At 35.9% G+C, this 17,001-nt stretch overlaps 1 pseudogene; it reads left to right on the forward strand.

Annotated features, from left to right (window-relative positions):
- The first annotated feature begins 9,958 nt into the window (after positions 1-9,958).
- On the forward strand, positions 9,959-15,008 carry LOC119042411 (NADH dehydrogenase [ubiquinone] 1 alpha subcomplex subunit 5-like; annotated as a pseudogene).
- The last annotated feature ends 1,993 nt before the right edge of the window (positions 15,009-17,001 follow it).

Here is a 17,001-nt window from a genome sequence, read left to right on the forward strand (position 1 = left end):
AATGTGATGTTTTCCTTATTTGTGTTTTTTAATTTGTTTTAATTAGGAAATAAAAATGTCCTTCTTAATATGGTTGCATAACCAGAGGCACATAAAACTAGACCCTGATACTAATGTTTTTCTCTAGAGGCTTTGAAAACTTTGAGGGCCATAAGTTAATCACTTTTATTTGCCAGGAGTACTTTTATTGCCCCTGTAACTATTTACTTTAAGGCTAGGGTTCAAAATACCATCCAGAATAACCCAAGTTTTGCCTGCAATGCATAAAAATGTAAACGTCATTCTCTAAGACCTTCAAGATTCTGAACCTGCCAGAAAGTGACGTTCTTACCTGTAACCCTAAGAAAACCCAAATCTTAGAGAGAGTGCTGGAGAGAACAATGCAGCATCATTTCCCTATGAGAAGAATACTCCTTGTATATCAACAGTGAACTTATCATACCTCACGAAGTAACATTTTTATTGAAACTATGAGAACAACTGTATGGTAATAAAAGGCAACAAGACACATAAAGGCATTTTGCCTAATATTTAATCATTCAAGAAGTTCGGTCAAAAGCCTTTGATTTTTATAACATCTATTTCTTAAGTTTTTGAAATTATGTTCTAGTTTATTTTGTACATTAAGGTATTTATTTAGGACTTTTACTGAACTGTAAGGAGACCATTACATGAGATATTATTTTTAAAATATCCCAGTTTGTAATAGGATAGCCGTAAAACGGATAAATCAAGAAAAATGGTAAATGTTCTTATATTGTTAGTAAGTTTCTTTTTAGAGTCATTCAGTCTTAGTAATTACTTTTTTTTATTCTTTGATCTTGGTTATAGATGAATGTAAAGTCGTCTGCAAGCATGTACAACTAGGAGGGCTCGTAATCCTGTCTGAAAGGAAAGTTCTCCCTGGAGGAGGACACCTATGTGCCCAGGCCTTCCGTTTAAAATCGATTGTTTAGAATTAGTGGAAGCCTTGGCCAATGCAGCTCGGTTGGTTGGAGTGTTGTCTCGAAATTGAAAGGTCGCAGCTTTGATTCCGAGTCCTGTGCAACCAACTGATGTTTTTCTTTTGCATCAAAGTTCTCTCTCCCATCCTCTCTCTCTCAAAAGCAATGAAAGAAAATGTCCTCAGGTGAGGATTAAAAAACAAAAGGAATGGGTGGTAAACAACTATTGTTCAACATAATGCTGGAAGTCCTAGCCATAATGCTGGAAATCAAGTAACAGAAAGAAATAAAAAGCATCCAAATTCATAATAAAGATGTAAAACTGTCACTTTTTACAGATGACATGATTCTTTATATATAAAACCCTAAAGACTCCCCCCAAAAACCTACTGGGAACAATAAAATATACAGTAAATTTGCAGGATACAAAAGTCAATGTACAAATTCCATTGCATTACAATGTACTAAAATGAAATTTCAGAAAATCAAGCAGAAAAAAATTTCTTTTGCAATTACAACAAAAAGAATAAAATATCTAGGAATAAACTTAACAAAGAATTTGAAGGACCTATACACTGAAAATTACAAGACATTATTTTTAAAAAAAATGTAAAAAGAGTCCATGCTCATGGATTAGAAAAATCAGCATAGTTAAAATGGCCATATTACCCAAAGCAATATACAGATTTAATGCAATCACCACCAAAATCTCAATGACATTTTTAAAATAAATAGAACAAAAGAATCATAAGATTTGTATGAAACCAGAAGAATGCAAATAGCCCAAGCATTCCAGCGAAAAAAGAATGAAGATAGGTATCACACTCCCTGACTTCAAATTATGGTACAAAATGACAATAATCAAAACAGCATGGTTTTGACAGACAATCAACACAGAGACCAATGGAAAAGAATTGAGGGACCAGAAATAAACCCCTGTATATGAGCAAATATTTCTGACAAAGAAACCAAAAACATACAATGGAAAAAAATAAAGCCTGCTCAGTAAGTGGTGCTGGGGAAAGTGGGAAGCCACGTGCAACAGAATGAACTTCAACTTCTGTTTGTCCCCATGTACAAAAATTTACTCAAAATGGACCAAAGACCTAAATATAGACCTGTGCTAAGACCTGTGCTAAGTGTAAGATCTGTTATAAGAAACAATAAATTACACAGAAGAAAACATAGGTACTAAATTTATTAACTAAAGTCTTACAGAGGATTTTATGAGTTTGACCCCAAAAGGCAAGATAAGTAAAGGCAAAAATAAATGCACGGTACTATATCAAACTAAAAGGCTTCTGCACGGCAAAAGAAACTGCCAAAAAAGAAAAAACTAAAGAGTTATCCATATGGAGACACACCCACACCATTACTACTACCTTTTTCAAGAAGACATACAAACTGAACTAAGAGGCAAAATAAATACAGACTCAGAGAGCAGGCTGATTGCTCAGGGTTGGGGGTTGTTTGGAGGGGTGGAAGGATCAAGCAAAAAAAAAAAAAGATGAAGAAGAAGCTCATGGACACGGGCAATGATGTGGTGATTGGGTGTGGGAGAAGGTGGACATGGAAGAGGATATGGAGGGATAAATGGTAATAGAAAAAATACAATAAAAGAGAAAATAACTAAAAGATGAGTTATAAAAAAACAACTGAAGTGTGTTTTCATGGATAATGGGATAAAGAAGATGTGATATAGCCCTGGCCACTGTGGCTGAGTGGTTTGGAAAAGCAGAATCTACTTTTTGAGTATAGGATTGAAAGACTCTGGTAATTTTATTTTAACAATGAACAAAATAAGAATGGAGAAAAGTAAAGTAACCCAATGGAGTTTCTTACAACTTAATTTTTAATGCTTTGGTAAATGATTACCCTGAGAATAAGAACACATTAGTGACAGGAGGCCACTGGAAAGTCTTTAGGGTCTTTTAATTTATCCTGTAAAATGTGTGCTATGATTGTCACCAATTGGTCTACTTTAAGTCTATAAACTGTTTATTTTTTAAATATATTGTATCGATTATGCTATTATAGTTGTCCCATTTTTTTCTCCCCTTCATTTCCGTCCACCCTGTACCCCCCTCCCACTATCATTCCCTCATCTTAGTTCATGTCCATGGGTCATACATATAAGTTCTTTGGCCTCTCCATTTCCCATACTGTTCTTAACCTCCCCTGTCTTCATTTATGTTTTGTACCTACAATTCATGCTTTTTATTCCCTGTAACTTTTCCCCCATTCTCCCCCTTCCCCTCCCAACTGATAACCTTCTGTGTAATCTCTACTTCTCTGAATCTGTTCCTATTCTATTTGTTTGCTTAGTTCATTTTTTGTTTTATTTTGTTTTTAGGTTTGGTTGTTGATAGTTGTCATTTTACTGTTCATACTTTGATCTTCTTCTATTTTTTAGATAAGTCCCTTTAACATTTTATATAATAAGGGGTTGGTGATTATAAACTCCTTTAACTTGACCTTATCTGGGAAGCACTTTATCTATCCTTCCATTCTAAATAATAGTTTTGCTGGATAGAGTAATCTTGCCTTTTAAGACTACAGATACTTCTTTCCAGCCCTTCCTTGCCTATGAGATTTCTTTTGCGAAATCAGCAGACTGTCTTATGGGCACTCCTTTTTAAGCAACTGTCTCATTTTCTCCTGCTGCTTTTAAGATTCTCTCCTTATCTTTAATCTTGGCTAATGTAATTGTGATGTGCCTTGCTGTGTGCTTCCTTAGGTCCAACTTCTTTGTGTTTCTCTGAGCTTCCTGGACTTCCTGAAAGTCTACTTCCTTTGCCTGATTAATGAAGTTCTCCTTCATTATGTTTTCAAGTAAGTTTTCAATTTCTTGCTCTTCCTTTTCTCCTTCTGGCACCCCTATGATTCGGACATTAGAACATTTAAACTTGTCCCAGAGGTTCCTAAGCCTCTCCTTATTATTATTATTTTTTTTGAATTCTTGTTTCTTCAGTCCATTCTGGTTGAATGTTTATTTCTTCCTTCTGCTCCAAACTGTTAATTTGAGTCCCAGTTTCCTTCTTGTCACTCTTGATTCCCTGATTATATATATATATATTTGGGGGGTCTCAACAAGCTTATTACATAGTAAGGGGCTGAGCCTTAGGTATTTGTCTGGGCGGGCCAACCCAAGTAGCTGTGTTGCGGCATTGTCTATGGGGGAGGGCTCCAAGAGGGAACAATGCCACTTGCTCAGGCTTTCAGTCACTTCCTCCACTACCCACAAGCAAATTGGGCCCTTCTAGTGCTGATTCCCAGGTAGCTAGGTCTGTGTATGTTCTAGGACCCTGTGGGTCTCTCCAACAAATGAATTCTCCTGTGAGGCTGAGAGTTCTCCTGCTGCCTCAACCCCCACAGGTTTTTTCAGTCAGAGATTTTGAGGCTTTATTTCCCAGCTCTGGAACCCTGGGTTTTGAGGTCTGTCTTGCTCCCCATTTGTTCCTCCTGATTATCCGCACACCAATGTGGGACTGCCTCCTCCACCAGCTGCCACCTTGCCCACCCTGTCCTCCAGCCGCTCCCTTGCCTTGAGTCCTCGCCACCCTGGCCGTCCATCTGCACCCCTCCCACAGGTCTGGATGAATATTTCTTCTTTAACTCCTTGGTTGTCCGACTTCCATACAGTTGAATTTTCTGGCAGTTCTGGTTGTTTGTGTTTTTAAGTTTGTTGTTGTCCTTCTCTTGGTTGTGTGAGGAGGCGAAGTGTATCTACCTATGCCTTCATCTTGGCTGGAAGTCCTAGAAACTCTTTATAATCAACTTATTGATGATTACTGTGGAAATCTTAACATTTTCCATGACTGTTTCTATTTGTCCTAAAACATACAAATGTACAGAAACATATATTTTGTATGTCATTATTGCAGGGGAAAAGAGCACCACTTTTTGATTTGTCAACTCTTCTTATGTCTTGGGCTTGGCAAACAGGACAGTTTTGAAATAATGGCATGATCATTAATATTAAGTTGGCCAAAAAGTTCATTTAGTTTTTTTCATACAATGGTTCTAATAGGGCTTAGTTGTCTTTAATTTTATTAGCAAGAATTTTGTTAGATGTATTCTGACAGCTGTACTATCAGTGTGCATTTTTTAAAAAAACATCAAAATTGGTGAATTTTTGTGTAGCTATTTTGGTACTAAAGATACAAGAAAGTAAGCAATGTTTTCAGCATATTATGCTTTATTATTTCAAGAAGGCTAAAAATGCAACTGAAATACCAAAAAAAATTTCTGTGAATTGTATGGAGAAGGTGCCGTGACTAATCAAATGTGTGAAGAGCCATTTGTGAAGATTCTTGGCACTACTGACATTTTGGCCAAATAATTCTTTGCTGTGGGGCTGTCTTATGCATTGGAAGATGTTCAGCAGCACCCCTGGTCTCTACCCCCTAGAAGTCAACAGTGAGAGATAACTGACATACTCAAAATATCCAAATCAATAAAGTTATAGGTGAAAACAAAAATGTGTCTTTTATTTTATGGAAGAAAACTAAACGGACTATTTGGCCAATCCAAAAGCACACACAATTATTTTAGCATCTCTCCATTTATAAAATATTACATAAAATTATTCATGTCTAGTAGTTTTCTGTATATAAAAGTCATTTTGAGCCCTGGCTGGTGTAGCTCCGTGGATTAAGCATGGGCTGCAAACCAAAGGGTTGCCAGTTTGATTCCAAGTCAGGGCATGTGCCTGGGTTTCAGGCCAGGTCCCCAGTGGAGGCCACGTGAAAGGCAACCACACCCTGATGTTTCTCTCCCTCTCTTTCTCCCTCCCTTCCCCTCTCTCTAAAAATAAATAAATAAAATATTTTAAAAAGACATCTTGATAGTTTTATTGTTCTGGTTTCAAGTTGTCACACTTAAAAGGAGACAACAGTATTCCATGAATTTTTAAAGATCATAAATGGTTATAGGAAACAGTTTTATTTTTGATTTAGACTGAAAGTAAATACAAGTACATTAGAAAAGCTAGCCTTTACAGAAGTGAAATCTTGTCCAAAATTCATTCAAAAGCATGAAAAAAGCACCAGGAAAAATCAGTAGGCTCTTGAGTGAGATTGTTTTGATGATTATGAGAAACTTTTGCTATACAAGAACAGAATAATGGAGGGCTGCTTATCAACAGCAGCCTGCTTTGAAAGATTAACTTTTCTTTGACCTACTTGTTTTTCCTCTTTGTTATCTGTAGGCTTTCTTCGTCTAACAATTTTAATATATTCATATTTATTTTCAGACATATATAGTTAAAAGTTAATTTTCAGATTATTTCAGAATGCAAACTGCTTTCCTCCCTCTCTGTAGCAAGTAACAGGCTTGTTCAAATTAGCTGAGAAGGAGTCAACTTTTCTCTCACCCGACACACAGGGAAGAAAGGACGCGACAGGAGGAGTCCAGAGTAGCTTCTTGTCCAGGAAGGATGCTGAGTGTAAGTTCCCTCTCCAAAGCAAACACAGCACACTTACATTCCTATTAACTTGGCAGGTGAGGAAATCGTTAATTAAAAAAATCATTAGTGCTACCTAGGTAAAATTTCTTAACTATTCACACTGTTTGAAGACGGTGAGAATCAGAGGTTCCATGTAAGTGTCTAGGCACATCCTCTGTTAACAAGCTAGCAGTTTAGAAAAATGATTTACCTTACATATCCCTCGGGAAAGATCAAGAACATTCATTTGGTACAATTTTTATGTGCTAAATCACATAAAAGTATGTCCTGTGAAATCAAAACAGGTGAAATACACTGAAATTGGCAAATAGGTTTAAGAAGGGTTAAAAAAACTTCAAAAATTTCAAACTTGCTATTTGTAGACTATATTAACTAGCCATATTTATCTTTAAAATATCCCATGATGCTACTGCTAGGGTTACAAAAGGGCAGGAGGAGGAGATGGGGGATGTAATTAGTCTCTTGAAGTTGGGCTGCCCTATACACTTTGATTCCTGTCCATCCCACAATCCCACAGATACATATTTTACTATAAAAATATGCCCAGTAGTTTCAACAAATCACTCAAAGTTGCCCAAGTTCTGTCAAAATTACAGTAAACAATCACCCATTTATGGTAATTTTTAGAATCTTAACATCCCTTGGGTGAAATATGAGGGAGTTGAAACCTAACTGAAGATTCTTTGTAAGACCGATTGTTCTTCAGAAGAGCTGATTTAATGTGACTTGCTTTACTAAATGAGGCAACAATATGAAAAGGGCTGTTTGAAAAAATTAATTAAAAGAGAATGCTTTCTTTCTCATCTGTTACTAATTACTAGAATAGGACTTGAACAAATGGAAACAAATTGCTTTATTTCATAAACCATCTTTTGAATAAACATACAACTCCAAAAAAGAAACACTCAAATGAAATATCTCATGTATTTGAGTCAGGCCTAAGCCATAAAAAAAAAAAAAAAAAAAGATGCTGAGAAGTAACATCAGCAAGATGACTAGAATAATATGTTCCAGTTCTAATAACCCCAATAACCCCACAGAAATACCACACTAACCACCAAACACAAAAGAAAATAATCTTCACAAGGGTTCTACAATCCAGGAAAGAGCTAACAGCAACTGGGTGAAGCACAGAAACAAATAACCAAACAAAAAAAGATGCATTGAAAAGAGTAAGGAGCACTGTTTCACTTTGCTTATATCACCCCTCTGAGTCCAGAACCAAGAAAGATCCCCTTAGCCCATGAGTTCCCCCAAGAGGGAAGGGGGAGTGAGGTGGACAAAGACCTCCCCGCAGACTCTGGCCTGCTGGTGGACCTCATCAGCCAGACCACCCAGAATCCCTGGCTGGGCCGACTGCTGAAGGGCCTTCCCTACCCAAGGCAGTCTGAGAAGACTGGAAGGGATGTCTTTTCTTCACGTGCATAGACATCAATGCGAGACTAGAAGGATCACAAGAATCAGGGGACAATGATACCACCAAAGGAACAAAATAAAACTCCACTAACTGACCCTAAAGAAATGGAAATCTACTACCTGACAAAGAATTCAAAATAATTGTCTTAAAGAAGTTCAGTGAGATATAAGAGACAGAGACAGACAACTAATCAGAATCAGAAAAATAATATATCAGAATAACTTTACATCTAAAGGTGAAAAGTAACATATGAGGTAGACAAGAATTATCTATGATACTCAAAATTTTATTATATTACAAGGTTGTACATTTATCAAATTGGTTTCCAAAGGCTGTATGTCTGAAACATTCCTAAATTAGAGGCATTATATAGGATAAAAACAAATTTACAATCCTTTGAGGAAAACAGTTAAATATTCCATAGTAAAATAAGTTTATCTTAAAGGGAATGGATTGTAAGCACTTACAGTGTTAACTTGTACTGTTTTAAATTCTAATCTAAACACAGTTTTGCTGTCATGCAGATAGGAAACTTCCTGGAAACATCTGTGCTCATGTTTTCATTTTTTAAGATTGAGTTAGGATCCTGAGAAAAACATTGACACTTTGAGGAGCATGAATAAAAACAGTGGGTCAGGGGAGGCTCTGATGAGCCCAGAGAATTATCATGGGACATAAAATGTGCTTAACTGTCCTACCCTTGGGGAAAAAACAGCACTCATAATTCACAGCAAGTTGATGTGTCATTGTAAAAATAAACCACAATGTATTTGATCTTTAAATATAAATAATTATCAGTTTGGATAGACACATAATATTTTCTAGCTTTGTCAACTAAAAAAACCTAAAGATAATTTATAATAACCAACTCAGGAGCAACAAGCATATTAAATGTCCAGACCATGAACTTGAAATAATATTTTAGAGTGAAAAAACCAGAACAGCCCTGGCCAGTTGCAGAGTCCTCCAAGTATACTGAGGTTGAAGGTTTGATTCCCAGTCAGGGCACATACAAGACTCAACCAATGAATATAAAAATAAGTGGAAGAACAAATCTCACTCTCTCTGTCTCACCCACCCCCTCTCTCCCTCCTTTTCCCCTCTCTTTCTCTAAAATCAATAAATAAAATTAAAAAATCAATATTTCTCTTATAATCAATAAATAAAATCAATAAATCAAAAGTTATGGTTTCTATTTTTAGAAATAGAATTTTAACTCCTTTAAAAATGACTGATTCCAGAGCAAAAATTGTACTCATTGAGCCGAGAACACCCTGTCTTAAAGATAGTAAAGTAGCTGTCACATGGTGCCAGGGTTCTTACAGAAGGAGCAGGAGCCAACTTGAAGAAGCCCCCACTAACCAAATATGGAACCATTTAAACTTTAATATGGAGAATTGCAATGGACTACAACCCATCAATTATGTTGAAAGCCATGGGTTCATAATACTTAAAAAGTAAACCCATAAACTAGTCACTTTCCGAAAATGATAGTGAAGCAATTCATTGTCTTAAAAACTACATAAAGGGAATTTATCCTGATTTTCCCATATGAGCTGTGCTACTGGACGACCTCTAAGTACGTAAGAGAAAAGGGCTCTTTATAAAATCATTACAGCTAATAAATGAAAAAGAAGTGGTACAATTAAAACATTACCTTTTTAAAAAGCTAGTGGGGTTAACAGGTCTAGGTATTAAGCATTAATGTTGGCTAGCAGCAAAAAGGGGGGGGGAGACAGTATATGTCTTCTGATGCAAGAACACAATCTCATTGACAGTATGGCCAAAGAAAGAGATGGGACCCGACGTTACCCCGGAGGAGTTTTTTTGTTATATGAGAGAGGTACAAGATATCAGATGCATAATTTGAAACGAAATAAATGTGACCATTCGATTGCATGAAAAAAACCTAAAGCATGCAGCACTGATACTTTGTTACTCAAACTGTGGTTTTCTGACCAGCAGGATGGGTATTACCTGGGAGCTTGTAGAAATCTAGATTATAGGACACCCCATAACTACTGAAGCAGATTATGCATTCTAACAAATATATCAGGCCATGCATAAGCATGTTAAAGTTTGAGAAATGCTGCACTATCCAGGTACCCTTTCACCTGGCTTAATGGGTAGATGGATGGAACTATTAGATAAAAGTTAAGAAATATTTCAGTCTCAAAAGTTCAGAGCAAGGTGATCAGCGTTTCCTTCTTTCCTTCAGCAACAATTTATAATAGCTTAACTGAAGATTTTCATAAGAAATACTTAAGTTTCTAATCCATAGATACAAAATATAGACAAATATAGAAAAATAAAACCATAGGAAAGTTTTGCCTTGGCCAGGTGGCTCAGTTGGTTGGAGTGCTGTCTGATGCACTGAAAGGTTGCGGGTTTGCTCCCCAGTTGGACTGCACCTGGGAGGCGGTGGGTCAGTGTTCCTGTCCTACTGATGCTCCTCTCGCCTTTCTCCTCTCTGTAACCAGCAAACATACTTTGGGGTGAGGGTTTAGGAAACATACTTATTGTTAAAACATAGAAGAGTTTTATATTTATTGAAAATCTAGTTTCAAAAACATAATTACCATTCATCAGAGACCATACACAGTCAGAAAAAATTCATAGTCATGACACAGGGAGACAGAGACAAAGGGAGTGGGAATAAACATATTCAAACAAATGATTGAAGATAGAAAACATTGCCCTGAACCAGAAGTAAAAACAAAAAGGGTGGGGGAAAAAAGGGAGAAATTTTTGAAATCCAGTTGATTAAATTTAGGGAAGAAATGGAAAGGGAAAAGCCCAAATTATCTCAGAAATAAAACAGAGAGAGGTACTCAGTGCATTGGCGCTGTCCTGGCGGGCTTCCCGAAAGAGCACTCACTGACTACTGTACACAAAGATTGTCGATGATTTGATCAAAGCCCTAAAAATGCAGCATATAGAAAGTATACTGAACAGATTACAAATAAGAAGCTGGATCTGGTTAAAGTGGAACAGGATATTAAAAAATTAGAAGACCGACTTCAGAGTGGCCAAATAGGAGAGGTGATTCTGCAGACTGAAAATGAATTAAGCCTGGTGAGGAAAATGGTACAATGGAAACCACAGGAACCTTTAGTGGGAAAGCCAACTGCCAACCAATTGGCAGGAGGTAATGTTATCACCATCAAATGACTTGTGTGTTTAAAAAAACAATATAATTAAATGTTCTCTTATATAAAAAATGTTTCTATATTATTGAAATCTTAAAATCAAGAAAATGGATTCAGATCATTTTTAGGCCACTTAAGACTGATGATTATGGTAATAGTGACATGAATCAGTTTTTGTCAAAACATTCATTCAAGTTATTTCAAAGATGATATTTTTAAAAATTGAGGTTCTAGGAAGATTTGAAAGTTAATTGGAAAAATTCCTCTATTTTAATGCACAAGCCATATATTTGATGGATGAAATATTATTAGTAGTATCTTCAATATATTTAATGTATTCTTTTTATTCTGAAGGTACCAGAAAAGAACTTACTATTGCTTAATCAAATGATAGGTCACTGTTTGAAGTAAAATACTCAGAGTAAAAACCATTAAATTACAATTTAGTGTACAGCTGAGAAAATTGATTTTATATTTGAAAGAAAGATTTCCTATTTACAGTAGTAGTTAAAAAACTTTTGAAAAATTTTTGTCTCATTTAAAGAAGTGAGTTTTCTGGCCCTTAATCAAAGTACATCAGGATAGAGGGAGAATTTCTATAAAAGAAGGGAAACTAGGAGTTGCTAAAGTTTACCTGGCACATGGATAGACATATTCAGAACAGCTTAGTTGTGTGGTTGTAACTTCCAAGTAGAGAACCACTGAGTGGTTTTCACTGATTCTGACATGAGCATATCAAACAAAAGTAAAGCTGCTCAGAGAAAGAAGCCACTGACAAATTTAAGGTTAAACAAAAGTAAAATCACTTTTCAGGTGTCCTCACCTTTTCTTGCCAGCCCTACACCACCCTAGAAACATAGTTAAATTTGGTATTCCTTACCTTCAAAGAGAGCACTGTCAGGGTTTGGGGTTGTGTTGTGCTATCACTGCAGCAAAGCAGAAATGAATGAGAATGAAAACTGCGTTTTTCTTTTTCCCCATAAATTTCTCCCCTTATAGAGTTGTAAATTGAATGCTAAGTAAATATGAAATGAAATGAAAACAAGAAAAACATATTACAAGGTAACAAAGGCAGAACAGTGTAAAATGAAAATGTAATAAGGGGCATTGAAAAAAGGCAGAAAAATGACCAAGAGAATGAAAATAGCATAAAGAAGCAAAAAAAGGGTCAGAAAGTAATGAAAACAGAAGACAAGTATTCATATTCATATTGTCAGAGTCACTGAGAAAGAAGAACAATGGAACAGAGAGAACGTGCAAAATAGAGGCCAAGAAAAAATTCCAGAAATAAAAAGGAATCATCTGATTCTGCACATGGAAAAGGTTCACTGGGTAACTGGCAAAAGTTACACCAAAAACAATGAAAGAATTTCTTTAGTAAAATAACTAGATTGTAAAGATAAAGATAACACCCTCAAGACTTCCAAGCAAAAAAATTTAAGAATTTATAGCCAAAATAATTAAATTGACATCAGACTTTGCAAAACAAAATAACTAGGACTATATTTATAAAAATATTCAATAGGAGAAAATGTAAAAATAAAGGAATATATGAAGAATAGCAACCAAGCTATTCTTTACACAGCATAATAAATCATTTCTAATATATAATACCTTAGGAGAGTATTTTTCTTTTTCAGTGCACATAGGGGTGCATATATCTTTTAGAATAAGTATTTTAGGTTGCTTTGAATATATACCCAGAGATAAAATTGCTGGGTCATAAGACAGTTCTATCTTTAATTTTTTGAGGCCCCCCATACTGTTTTCTACAGTGGCTGCACCAGTCTGCATTCCCACCAAAAGTGCAGGAGGAAAAACATAGGAGATTCTTTACTCAGCAGCCCTTCTTGGGGAATTCATTAGAGAATGAACTTCAACCAAGTAATGACTGGGAAATCTTCAGCAAAAAGATCAATGATGAGTGCATTAAAATATATGTGTACATTTAAGCCTAAAGCAATATGTACTAAAGGTGCAAGACTCAGGTACAAACATTATATATTGTGACAAAGTAAAAATTAAGGAACTAAAAAAGTGGAGCACAACAAAGCAAGAAAGAAAAAAACAAAAAAGCTCATGGCTGTATAGGCAATAGGTTGGCATAAAAGTATGCTTAAAATAGTATCAAACAGACAGTAAAAGCTTAGAGAAGAAAATAGGGAACTAAAGGTATTTTTTAAGGAATAAATACAAACAAAGGCAACCACCAGAACAAAAATACAAACCTTCCTAAAGACAAATTATAAAGTAATAAATAGAACACATAGACTATACATCTCATAAAGACACATGACAATGCAACAAAATATGCATAATTACAGAACATGACAACTGAGATCAAATATATCGCTCATATTAATAAATGTAAAAATATACTTTGTTATTTAAGAAAATAATTTATTTGGCCCAAATATATGTGCTGTGTACAAGAGACAACACTAAAGTGATTCAGAGAGGCTAAGAAATAGAATAATGAGCTTCGCTTCTAGAAAAATGGAATAGACATACTTTTCCACTTTTCTCCCACCCCTGAGTACAACTAAAAATCCTGCACACTATGCATAAACAACATATAAGAAGTGTCTGAAGGCTAGGAAGAAGCAGGCAGACTGGGTAGGGCACTCAGAACTGGGAAAACAATGGTGGTGCTTCCTTGGCTTTTCTTTTGGGCTCATATATCCCAAACTTGGAGTTGAAAACATCAGCAGCAAAGGAAAGCCAAGGGGCACAGACAAAACATACCAAAAAACCTGCTGTCTTTAGCAAAAGGACCAGGAGCGGAGCAGTTTAGCTAGACAGAAAGGTACAGTGAACAATAATGTAGAGTGGATAATAATGTAAAGTGGACAATAACCACAGAAGAAAACTGTGACTCACCTCCTCCCACACTAGAAAAGGCAGTGGAGAGCTTAGACTTCCACCCTCAAGTGCTTTTCCACACATAACAGACTATTAAAGAAACCAGAAATAATTAGCCCATCGTATATAATACAGTTTACCCTTGGTGTTTCCCTTTTGTGAACACTGTTTGTTTTGGGGTCCCCCAAAATTCTAGACCTTTGCCTATTTTCACCTCTGGCCACCTCATGAAGTTGGCCTTTGCACTTAGGTCTGTGGGATATGACGGACCCTTCTCATTTAGGGACTAGCCAATTTCAGACCCTGCTTTTCTGACTCACCTTGATGGCCACCATATTCCAAAATTACATGCAAAAATATATGAAGTCCCTAATTGGGCTTCAACTTTTTATTTACCTTCTGTTTTTAAAGTTGTTGAAACAATACCATTTTTACTAGACTACTTGTTGAAAGGTTAAAAAAAACATGGAAAAGAAATAAAACATAATACTCAACACATGTTAAAAACCACTAACACTAAATATTTGAGGGCAATTTGCTTATGTAAGGGGAAACTTTACCCAAGCTACTGCAAATAACTTAAAATTATATTTCATAAAAATATTACCAAAAATTAGGAATTTGAGTAAAATTACTTACTTTCTGATCACGTAAGAATCCTCAGAAGATCCAGACACAGTATAATGTCTCCTCTGGAAAAGTTGTATTGATATTAAGAAATATTTTTAGAGTTTTCAGAAGAAAAATCAAAGTCATATTTTATATCTGAGAAAATAAAATATATCCTGAATTTGAAAAGCAATGCTATATATTTTTTATCATCTATTCACTTCTGAGATGACTTTGGGATAAGAGCTTTATAAAAATAAAACCTCATGGCTTTACAATTTCTTGGATATGACACCAAAGGCATAAGCAACAAAAGAAAAAACACACAAATTAGACTTCTTTAAATTTAAAAGTTTTGTGCATCAAAAAGCAATATTAGCAGAATAAAAAGGCAACCTAAAGAATGGGAGAAAATATTTGCAAATAATTTTTTGGCAAGAGATGAATATCCAGAATATATAGAGAATTTCTAAAACTCAACAGAAATGTTTGAAAACCTGGTTCAAAAAAATGGCCAAAGGACTTGAATTGACATTTCTCGATAGAAGACATACAAATGGCCAATAAGCACAGGAAAAGAGTCTCAACATCACTGATCATTAGGAAAAATGCAAATCAAAACGGTAACAAGATATCCTCTTGTGTACATTAGGGTGGCTGCTATTTAAAATCAAAAGAAAAAACAACAATGTAGATGAGGAGGTGTCGAAAATGGATACAGGTATATTGTTAATATTGTTTATTAACAATAAACAGGTATAAGGGCTATAAGGGCTATAAGTCCCTATATAAGGGACTGTAAAAGGGCTATAAAGTGATACAGTTGCTGTAGAAAACAGTATAGGCTTCCTCAGAAAATTAAAAATAGAATCATCATATCATAGAGCAATTCCACCCCATAATATATACTCAGAAGAATTGAAAGCAGGGTCTCAAAGAATTTTTTAAAATGTTTTACTGATTATGCTATAGCAGTTGCCCCACTTTTTCCTCCCCTTTATTCCCCTCCATCCTGTCCTCCCTCCCAACATCATCCCTCCACCTTAGTTCATGTCCATGGGTCATACATATAAGTTCTTTGGCCTCTCTATTTACCATACTATTCTAAACCCACCCCCAATCTATTTTGTTCCTACAATTTATACTTTTTATGCCCTGTAACTTTTCCCCCATTTCCCCCTCCATGTGATATCTATTTCTGTGAATCTGTTCCTGCTCTAGTTGTTTGCTTAGTTTGTTTTTGGTTTTGTTTTAGGTTTAGTTGTTAATAACTGTGAGTTTGCTGTCCTTTCACTGTTCATATTTTTATCTTCTTTTTCTTAGGTAAGTCCCTTTAACATTTCATATAATAAGGCTTGGTGATGATAAACTCCTTTAACTTGACCTTATTTGGGAAGCACTTTATCTGCCCTTATATTCTAAATGATAGCTTTGCTGGATAGAGTAATCTTGGATGTTGGACCTTGCCTTTTAAGACTTTGAATACTTCTTTCCAGCCCCTTCTTGCCTGCAAGATTTCTTTTGAGAAATCAACTGATAGTCTTATGGGCACTCCTTTGTAGGTAACTATCTCTTTTTTTCTTGCTGCTTTTAAGATTCTCCCCTTATCTTTAATCTTAGTTAATGTATTCATGATGTACCTTGGAGTGTACTTCCTTCAGTCCAACTTCTTTGGGACTCTCTGAGCTTCCTGGACTTCCTGGGAGTCTTTTTTTTTTTTTTTTTGCCAGATTAAACAAGGAGAACTTCATTATGTTTTCAAGTAAGTTTTCACTTTCTTGCTCCTCTCTTCTCCTGCTGGCACCCCTATAATTTGGATGTTGGAATGTTAAAAGTTGTCCCGGAGGTTCCTAAGCCTCTCCTCATTTTTTTTTGAATTTTTGTTTCTTTATTCTCTTCTGGTTGAATATTTTTTTTTCCTTCTACTCCAAACCATTGATTTGAGTCCCAGTTTCCTTCTCATCACTGTTGGTTCCCTTTTTTCTTTATATGTTCCTTTATTTCCTTTATTTCATTTTTCATAGCCTTCACTTTTTCCTCTATTTTGCAACTATACTCAACCATTTCTGTGAGAATTATGATTACCAGTGTTTTGAACTCTGCATCTGATAGGTTGGATATCTCTTCATCACTCAGTTGTGTTTTTTCTGGAGCTTTGATCTGTTCTTTCATTTGAGCCATTTTTTTTCTCAGTGCACCCGTTACATAGTAAAAGTCAGAGCTTTAGTTGTTCACCAGGGTGGGGAAACCCATTTCCCTGTGTTGAGGCACTGTATGTGGGGGAGGGGTCCAAGAGGGAACAATGCCGCTTGCTCAGCACTCAGCTGGCTATCAGGCATTTCCTCTGCTTACCCACAAGCAAATTGGGCCCTTCTGGTGCTGGTTTCCAGGTAGGTGGTTTTGTGTACATTCTAGGACCCTGTGGGTCTGTCCAACAAACTTTCCTGTGAGGTCGGGAGTTTCTCCTGCTGCCTCAACCCCCACAGGTTTTTTCAGTCAGAGGTTTTGAGGCTTTATTTCTCAGCTCCGGAACCCTGGGTTGCAAGGTATGTC

This window comes from Artibeus jamaicensis, unplaced genomic scaffold, assembly GCF_021234435.1.
Source record: "Artibeus jamaicensis isolate MK-2021 breed Jamaican fruit bat unplaced genomic scaffold, CSHL_Jam_final contig_466, whole genome shotgun sequence".
NCBI lineage: Eukaryota > Metazoa > Chordata > Mammalia > Chiroptera > Phyllostomidae > Artibeus > Artibeus jamaicensis.